Source organism: Clarias gariepinus, chromosome 8, assembly GCF_024256425.1.
Source record: "Clarias gariepinus isolate MV-2021 ecotype Netherlands chromosome 8, CGAR_prim_01v2, whole genome shotgun sequence".
NCBI lineage: Eukaryota > Metazoa > Chordata > Actinopteri > Siluriformes > Clariidae > Clarias > Clarias gariepinus.
This window is the reverse complement of record NC_071107.1, coordinates 25,699,001-25,709,609: the sequence shown is the minus strand read 5'-3', so window position 1 is coordinate 25,709,609 and position 10,609 is coordinate 25,699,001.

The following is a 10,609-nucleotide window of genomic DNA, read 5'->3' as shown; positions in this document are numbered from 1 at the left end:
AGCAGTGGAATGAACATACAGTAGATGTTTTTTCCCCCCTTAAGACATTGTATGACATCTTCTTCCTTTTAAATTTGCTAGAAGGAAAAATATCCATGCAGAAGATGATAACAGCAGGCTTAGAAAGTAAGGCATGGCACAGACTAAACAATAGATCAAGACCACACAGCCGGGGTGAGACAGAGGTTTGTTTTTATAGCAAGCACAATTGAGGGATGACTTCAGAATGGCAAAATGCATGGTGAAGAGATCATTCTTTTCTGTAGCAAACACCTACCATCAGTACAGTGGTAACATTGTTAATCACACACAATGATAGTCTTTAGCTTACTTTCACTTGATCTCCATTATTTTGGAGGATAACGAGGTGGTTCATCACTTTGGAAATGTAAATGCTTATCTCCCTCCTATTCCTTCTAAAATATTGCTGAGAGGGGCGAAAAGAGAAAAAAACTTAAGGCAATCTTTTAGGAGAAGCATTTATTCATAAAAGTGAGCTGTCATAAGTTTATTCTACTCTTCATTTCTTTAACTCTGTTGATTACTGATTAGGCTAAGTTTGTGTTTACGTTAAAAATGTATGTTTATATTGAAAATTCTGGTCTGTTACGTAAATGTCTTCCAAGTATGCAATGTAGCTCAGTGGTGTAACACACCCATCAGCATGCCAGCAGCAAGCGTTGATCCCATTTTGGCTGACAAGCTTACAGCAGAACTGACTCATGCTTCATCCATTCACCAACTGCTTGGGCCTAATCCAGTAGTTCAACACTACAGTGCAAGCCTACATTAGGTAATCCACCTATTTCCAGAGCCATTTACACCACTAGTGCATGCATCAGCAAATGAACCTTGGGTGCCAGCTCAAAGATATGACTGCAATCCAGGGGAGTGTCAAGGTTTTCTACCCAAGCCCAGAGAAGAGGTTTCAGTGTACCTACCTTGCCTCTCTCAGGAGGTTTCCCATGCCACCTTCGCCAGATCAATGCAGTTGAAAGACGCATAGCTTTCTCAGACTGAATGTAACTGCTTTATGAGGGAGAATTGTTGCTTTTACTGCAATAAGGCTACTTTAGGTCCTGAGCTGTCAGGAAAAGCCAAGAGGCAATAGTGAACTGTGACATGGTCGTTTTTTCCCAAGATAACAGGCCTTGGACAGGTACTGCAGGCACCATCTTCTGGGGGAAGAGCCAATGCATTGCTTAGGCCCTGACTGATTGTGGCACTTTGATATTCTTCTTGTGGTAACTTTATGGACTTGTCTTTAGCCCAAAAGCTTTAGAAAACTGCAGTCACCACGGACCATTTAGGAATGGTCACACCATGATATCAGACCCTATAGCACTTGTAGTGTTCACCATCTACAATGGAGTTTAAAGTGTGACTGTTTGAGGTTGTGGACAGGTGTTTTTTATACTGATAACAGATGCCATTAATACGGGTAACGAGTGGGGGACAGAGGAGTCTCTTAAAGAAGAAGTTACAGGCCTGTAAGAGCCAGAAATCTTGCTTGTTTGTAGGTGACCAAATACTTATTTTCCACCATAATTTGCAAATAAATTTTTTTATTTTAAATTACAATGTGAGTTTCTGATTTTTTTAAACTTTATTTTGTCTCTTATAGTTAAGGTATACCTGTAATGAAAATTACAGGCATCACTCATCTTTTTAAGTGGGAGAACATTTACAATTGGTGGTTCACTAAATACTTTTTTGCCCCACTGTAACTACTCCTCTGCACATGGCAATCCAAAATCAGCACCATGAGGTGATTCAGTTTTATCTGATCCGCTCCCCAGGTTTCCCAAATGTGTTGGGTTTTCTCTGGCTGGCTGCCCACAACCCACACATTGACCAGACAGCTGGTTTAGTCATTGAATGGAGCCCTCTGTGTCATTTTATGTGCTTTTTTGCCAGTTCTAAACCCTTTGCTCCAGGGATCAATCGATCTATTTATCTATCTATCTATCTATCTATCTATCTATCTATCTCTCGTGATTTCCACTCCATGGGGAGAATCTTCCTTCTCTCTGCCACAGAGGCTGCTAGCCCATAAGTACATAAGGAACTCACTTGCAGCTGGTATAATTCCACCTTCAACCTCTCATGTGGATGCTGGCTGCTTCTTTGTGCAAGAAGGATGAAGGGCTTTATCCCTGCCTAGATTACTATTATGAATACCCCATTATGCCCTTTGGCTTGATCGATGCTTCGTCTGTCTTTCAGGGGCTCATTAATGACATGCTAATTAACTCGATCCTGAAGTATCAACCTCCCTTGTTATAAAAACAAGATCCTAAGCATCCTTTACCTGTCTGGCATTGCAAGTAAATGTGAAGGAAGGTTCATTCACACTGCTGCAAACTTTACAACACCACCAACTCCAGGGCAAATGACTAATTAAAAGGGTGCACGGAAATAAAGTACAGACCTATTCCATTTCTAAGGCATGGGCCGAGAGTTTGACCCAAGATCTGCCTTTGCATGTGGAGTCTTGCCACTGGCCACAAGTTATGAAGGCCTGTCAACTTTCCCTGGTCTATGTAGAAAAAATCCCACATTCCACACCTGCGACCGGTGTCCAACCAGGCTTTAGGTTCCCAACAAGTCATTGTCCACTAGCACATGCATCAACACTCCATATACAATCTGTCTCTCAGGACTCTTCTGGTTTGAGGAGCAGTGCAGCACCTGTTTGACTGGAATGGGTACAGCTCCAAAGAACAACCTTTGATTCCAGCCAGAAATATCCTGGCCAATGGGCTAAAACTAGTTTTCATCAGAGACATCTGGACTGTTCTAACCGACACATCATGAGTCATTCAGGAGAAGGGGGTTCCTGTGAGGCCTGTAGGTCCTGGACTGTTCTTGGTTCCCTCCACTAGAAGGAGCTACTGGGGCACTTAAAGCCTACACCATGTGTCAATTCAATTTATCTTTAACCAATTACTATTATAAAAAATCAAGCATTTTTTTTACAAGTTTATTATGGTATCAGTTTTGTTTCAATAAATATTTAATATTTAATGTCCGTAGTGTGAAATTTTCACGGCAGCAGCGACAGGTATCCGAGGGGCTTATGTTACTATGGAACAGTGGAACCTCGGATTGCGAGTAATCTAAATTGCAAGTAACCTGGTTTGCGAGTGTTCTGCAAGACAAGCAAAAATCTTAAATAAATGTTGACTTGAAAAACAAGCAAGTCTTGGTTTACGAGTACCGAGTATCATGTGACACGCACATGCTTCTTGTTTTGACACTGAGCGTCACGTAATCACAACTGAGCGAATGTTTTTTTTCTCTTGCACGCATAGAGCGCGTAATTGTGGGTAATTGTCTCCCCTGCTGAATCTTACTGCGCATCTCTCACTGGTATAATCAACATCCGTGAATGGGTGTAGTATTTACTATAACACTGTGACCACGTGTGTATGTGTAAAGGATCTTTTATTTTATGTGTGTGTGTGCATGTGTGTGCATGTGTGTGCCTGTGTGTGTCTGTGTGTGTGTTTGATGGGAAGTGAATCATCTTAGTGACTCGATTCTTTAAATCTCGTACATCAAAATGAACAAATCTTTTTTTTATTTAGTTCATTTCGTTCTTTTGATCAGAAATAAAATAAAATGTTAAATTTTTTATGAACAGACCCCCAACACGTCTGCATACACAAATTTGGCTCTAGTTCCAGTAATGAAAATATCATGAAATATAATGATAAACAGAATGAGCCGCTCACCATCATATATTCTAGTCCGATTTGTTCATTCTTTGGAATCTACTGCACTTTTTACTGAAGGTAAAGTGTAGGTTAATTTGTTTGATTTGTACTTTATAATTTTGTATTAATTATTTTTATCCCTTTTTTTGGGGGGGGGTTGTGGAACGAATAATCTGAGTTTTCATTATTTCTCATGGGGAAGTTCGCTTCCGGAACAAATTATGCTCGTAATCCAAGGGTTCACTTTAACGCACAGAGAAAGTGACGTCTGCGCTGGTGACTTCGCAGGGTGTTCCAATTGGTTGTAGAGGAAAGTTCCCTTCACCGACATTCCCTGCAAACAGAGCAGGGAGTAGGGAGCATCCTGTGACTGGAACGCAGCTCAGGTTTTTCCATCAATGGATTTCTTTACTGATGCCATGGGCATTTTCCAGAAAATGTTGGCCACCACTTGACCCACTAGTCCAGACCTTGACCCCATTGTAAAGACTTTATGCAGCTTCACTTCCATCTATAAACAAATGATGCATGTAAATGCAAATAAAAGAAAGATTATGTCTGTATGTTGGTCAGAACTCGCTCTTTCAATGATATCCTTACATTTCATGCATTGAAGGACTAAAAACCAGTCTTGTATGTCTGTCCAGGCAAATTTGTCACAGCATCAACCAAAACTGGCTGAACAGAATTTAATGAAACTTAGGCAGTAGAATTTAGGTGAAGTTTAACCTGCACCAAGTGAAATCATAATGTTGAATAAAAACGATATTATGAACAGTTATGTGCCGATTGATTTAATAATCTATTGTATTGCTTTTAATAAGCTACTTGTTTAATGTAGCGATTGCACCAATAATTTTTTTTAAATAATTAACCTCAAAAGTTTAACTGAATACCTTTATTGAAATTATGCCATGGAGGTAAGCAAAGCAAAGGGTAGTTTTTATTTCCTTCACCATACCAGGTTTCCACTTGCTGCTGGTGGAAGTTTTCTCCTGCTTTGCACTACATATAATTGTGTCGATCATAATCGCAACAACAGCTCATCTGTGAAAAACCTGGAAAGCACATGTCACTCCATTGTATTGTCAGGCAGGGTAATCTTTACTCCTGGCTTTCAGTGATACTGGATCTTACACTGTGGGTGATATGGCTTTGTTTTCCAGTCATCCTGGAATCCAGGAAACTTCCCAAAACCTCCTCCTCCTTCCTCTTCTCATGTTCAAATGCGTGACTTTCACCCACTGAGCTTTTGCTACCTGGGCAGCAGGAATATCATATTATGTGTCTGAATTTATAAACTCATTGTTGTCTTCAATCAACTCACCATCAAATTCACTCTGTATCAATGTTGCTTCCCTCACCTAAGTCGTCAGCCATTGTCAGATGCATAACTTTTTTGTGAGCTAAAATTTAAACAAAGAAGATAAATTTTTCATAACACATTTTGCCTTCCTAATGTATTATATAGGACATATCATTGGTTATATGTCTTAAACAGAATAAAATCATATAAATTGCAATTACATTACATCTGGTCTTAATGGTTTATACAAGCATGAACAATCATATGATCTTAATGGGTGTATGCAACATTCTCTTTCATATAAGGTAATGTAGGACATTATTTATATTTATTTGAACACACTTATCCTGCCTGGTCCTTAGGTGAGATAACAATAATGTTTCTGTGTCTCAATACACACAGAATAGGTTCGCAATGAAACAAACAACAGCACAGCACATACGCCATGCTATATGCCTGTTGTTAATGTGTGAAAGAACTCCATATGCTCATCATCCCACAATCAATCTATTTTATTTATATAAATGACTCTTAACAAATAAGAATAATAATTATCTCACTAAGTTAATTTTGACTCTGGATATTCATTATGCCAAGGATATGGTTATTTATCAGGTTTAAAGTTTATTGCTCAATTTTAGAAAACATTACTGGCTTTCTACCTATGTACTATAGCCTGTGCTATATCAAATACCTAGTAAACCAGTAAGTTGTATAAAACCTTTACAATTTCCCTCTGTTAACAGGATCTTGTCTTGTTTATTTTGAGACACATTACATCAATGACGTGCTTGACTTGACTTTGACTTGCCTTTGGCATATTCTTCACTGGCCTTAGCATTCATTGTTATTCACATATTCCACTCCACATTAGCTCTATCATTTAGTCACCACTCAGTTCTGAATTCTCTTCTCCTATTCTAGACTAATGCGCTATAGCCTTATTGTCTACATTTTGAGTATTGCTTATTAAAACAGATGCCATATTAATTATCAATGTAAATAGTAACAGTTTGTATTTTACAAATTATTATTATTATTATTATTATTATTATTATTATTTCATGCCCTGGGTGATGTTGTACCCCATTGTGGCTAAAAATTTGCATAGTAATTAATTGGCTGTTGCTGGGGTGAGCGTCATTTCCATTTGACTGCACTGGCTGCCCTTTTAAAGGTTGATTTATTCTATCCTTTCTAAATTAGCCACTTAAACCTCTTTTTGTCTGTTTTTGTTTTTTCTCTTCCATTTATTTCTCAAGCCAGCACTGTTTAATAGTGATTGACCCCCTGTTGGCATTATGAAGAGTAAATGCATCTTCCTGTACTCCTCATAAACATTTTTCAACAACCTTTTTCAACAACAATACCAACACTAATACCTACCATTGTTTCTTGCTTGCAGGGGCTTTGCAAACGTCAGAAAGAGTATTTTTGGTAAACTTATTGAAATGCCAATAGAAATTATTCCACCTAGACGTAATTTCTATGTATTGACATACAAGCACACGCAATCAATAAAAGTTAAAGAGTGTCATTTACACTATATGGTCTATATGTAGTCATGTCTGGATGAATAAAAAGTGGATTGACATTACAAAAATATCATATTGTTACCCCTGTGTCCATTCATTTTATGTTAGTGAGAAAGATTCATGGCCAGTCATTCTGTTGGTATTTGTCTATATTGTATGGACAATAGGTTTCAGTGTGTTATTTCAGTCAGGCAAAAGGGAGATATGCTGCTCTATTGTAAACTGGTAGAATAAGCAGAGCTGCAGTGTTTGTGTTCATATCTAATTAATGACCCTAGAGGAAAGACTGCCACACTGATTCATTGAACACAATGCCCAGCCTCTGATGCATGCTGCCAGTCTTTCATTTTTCCACCGTCTGAATCATTTATTTGATCCTTATACTATAAACAGATTTTCAACAGATGTATGCTGGGTGACTTTAGCCTGCTTCATGTTATCAATGTGAATAGTATACAATACGTGCTGTAAATTTGTTTAGTTACCCATAATATATAAGATTGCTCCTAAAAAAGATTCCAGCTATATATTCAGTAAAATCCTATAAAATTAATAACATCAGATAGCATGGTGGCACATTGATTTATGCTCCTTGTTTCCTTGTCCTTGTTTCCTTGGTAAACTTAGGTCTGTGCTATTTTTTGTATATTCGCTATGTGTAAGTTTCCACTTGGTTCTCTGATTTAGTCCCACCCGCAAAAACATGTTAGTGAGAACATTTACCTACAGTATGCTATTTTGCCTGTTAGGGAGCTGCCATAGGTTGCAATTAACTAAGTACAACTACTCCATTGCTGTGCTTTCTATTTATTAGGTTGTTTGTTTGTTTGTTTGTTTATGTGGATATCTGTATCTTACTTCAGTAGTTTTCATATTAGATATTTTTAATTGCTACTTACTTTAAATAAAAAAAAATGCATTTTTACATTTTAAATAGACTAGCCTGTTACTGCTTAGCTAATGAACACATAAAAGTGCTTGAATTTTTTTTTTACCTAAACATATGCATTCACGCTGTCATTTACACCATATGACGACTGAAATACACCCACATGCCAAGGATGGAACAATTCCACAAGTCCTAGGTGTGGATGGCGATGTCATTATAGAAGCGCAGATTGGTGAGCACATCAAAGTGATTGGTGATCCAGCCCACTTGGTCTCTGCACATTCTTCAGGTATCCTTTCTCAATCCTCTCGAACAGGGGCAACTGTTAAGGCAGTTATTTAACTCCTATGCATTTAGTTTGTGTTTTATGGCAATAACAATGATATAATTAAAATATTTTTGACATGTCCTCTAAACTCATCGTTTTCTGTATGATTGCAGTATGTCCTTGTTTAACTGCAGAGACTACTAAGCTACCACAGTAATGAAAAAGACTAAAAATACTTTTGGCCATCCAATTAATTAACATCAAATCTTGTTGCTGTCAATATTTTTGTTTAAAGTACTTTACAGTCCTGTTTAGAATATTATTAGTAATGATAACTCAGTTCGAAAGAAAAACTCAGTTCCTTTGTAGAGTACTTGTACCCTCGGATTTAGCCATGCTTTGTTTACTGTATATGCAGAATTGCAAGACTATATCTAGCTGCCCATCCGAATGTAAGCGCGCATGCACACACACACACATACACACACTCTATTATTCAAAACAAGCATTATGGTGTCATAACTAATTTGTGTCTATTATTCACCCAAATCATACTCTCTGAGTAATAACTTCCAAAGTGGTATACATAAACAAGCCGTGTTGACATTTTTCTATCTCACTGAGCTATTAAAACAAAGACCAATCTGATCATGCATTACACTAATTCAGCAGCTGCACTTGCTGCCATCTAACCCTTTTAAATAAATAGGACCATGATGCTTGCTGTTATGAGTAACAGTCGTGTCTACAGCTGGATAGCTTATACATTCCTGCCATCAGTGCATGGAGAAAAACAATGTCCTAACATTTTATAACTTTGAAAAATTACTTCAAACACTTAGCCAAAACATCCAACAATTTATTTATGCCTTGCAATAACTGTCACAAAAGTTGTCCAGTGCCAGCAGACAGCACTGAAATACTGATGAAGTGAGGCCAGTTATATATGAACAATGGTAAAACTCCAGTAAAGCTGTACCCCTGCTCATGTATGCAATTATCCAATGTTCACATCAAACACATTATGATGAGGAAGGATTGTTGCTACCAGGTGGGCTGGTTTGAATGGGAAATCCCCAGGGATTTTCACATGGAACAGAACCTAGAATTTACACACTAATAATAAAACATCTAATGAACAGCAGTTCTGCAGATTTGAGGCTGCAGTGGACAGATGAAACTGAACATTTAGATAGGAAAATGTCAGCTCATCTAATGAATCTTGATTTCAGCTGCAATATGCAGATTAAGTTTTGGTCAACAGTATGAATCCATGAACCCACTCTGATGTGAACAGATCAAGTGTAAACAGATCAATCTGGTGGGGTGGTGTAGGGGGATGAGGAATGTTTATTTTGGCAGAAATTATGCTCCTTCATACCACTTGAGAATTGTCCTCAGAATGCCGCAGCACATTTTTACACACCAAAGTTTACACCAAACAGCAATATAGAATGAGTAAACTGCGGTGCATTTGATTACATTCATGTGGAGAAATTGTAACTTTGCCTCAAATACAGCATATAGATAATATAGAATTTGTCTTAAAGTGGCCAGTGACAAAACTAAAGAACACACACGTTAGCAGCACAGCTTAATGACGTAGGGCCACTTTTATCTATTTACAGTGGTAGGTGTAAGACTGCAGCAAGGTTTATAGTCCTTATCCATGCAAAGGTAAAATCATTATTTACACATTTATTTTTATCTGGCTGGACATCTGTAAACACTGTAGGTGTTCGGTTTATCCTAAGGAGTTTAGTGTGTAACATGAATTCTGCCTACTCTCAAGACCATGGCAGGGCACCTGCTTTCTAAAACATACTAGTTATCCAACTTTCTTGCATTTCAAGATTTAACTGTTAATTCAAATGTTTTTTCTCTTGGTAGCAATAGCTTTTCTGATATAATTGCTTTTCTCTTGAATTGGTTTGTTTAAATCTTTAAAACAATGTTCAAGGTTTCAAAACATGTTGAACTGAAGTTTTCATTATTTCTGCTTGAAATCAATCAAATCAATATACAGTACCACTGAAATCTTTCTTAATTACCTCAATATCAACATCCTGCTTGGATTAGATTGGAAATTTCTTTAATTAGAGCTCAACCTCAACCTCATCTAAGTTTCTTCCCTTGCTCCAAAATGGCTTCACAAAGCATCTGTCATCATCTCATTTATTTTCCTTGACAAATGTATGCCATAAATCAGTTGTGAGCGGCGAACAGACTGCCCAAGAAATATACATATTGTGTCCCAGTGGTTAGTCATTATTCATAAATGTGATGTTTACGATATAAGCTGAGATGACCTCTAATAGCACTTGATGTATTTATTTTTTCACAGCATAAAAAACATATGTAGGTTTAGTTTTTGGTTCTGATATCCTGACATATGCATGTGTATCAATAACTGTTATTATAGGTCTGGGAGACTTTATTTCTAAGTAATTTATTTCAGATTCTTCGAATGCATATTTGGTATTAAACACTGCTTTTGACACCAAACCTAAATTTAACTGAAACAAGCACTATGGCAATAAAATCAGTTCCTTTATTGGAGGAGGCGGAGCAGACTTTTCGCCTAGCAAATCATATACTATGATGAATTTAAGACAAAGCTCTGAAGACTAGCAGGGACTTTAATACTGATGATGGGCATGGTTTGGCTTTAATGGAATAGAGTCACAGTATATTCAAAATACAATAGTAAAGCACTTATATTCATTACATAAAATATTTTAAAGGGACTATTTAGAATGCAGTCATTTACAGTGGAACCTCGGATTACAAGCTTAATTCGTTCCGGAAGTGGGCTCGTATTCCAAAACACTCGTAAACCAAATTAAATTTTTTCCATAGGAAATAATGGAAACTTAAATTATTCGTTCTACA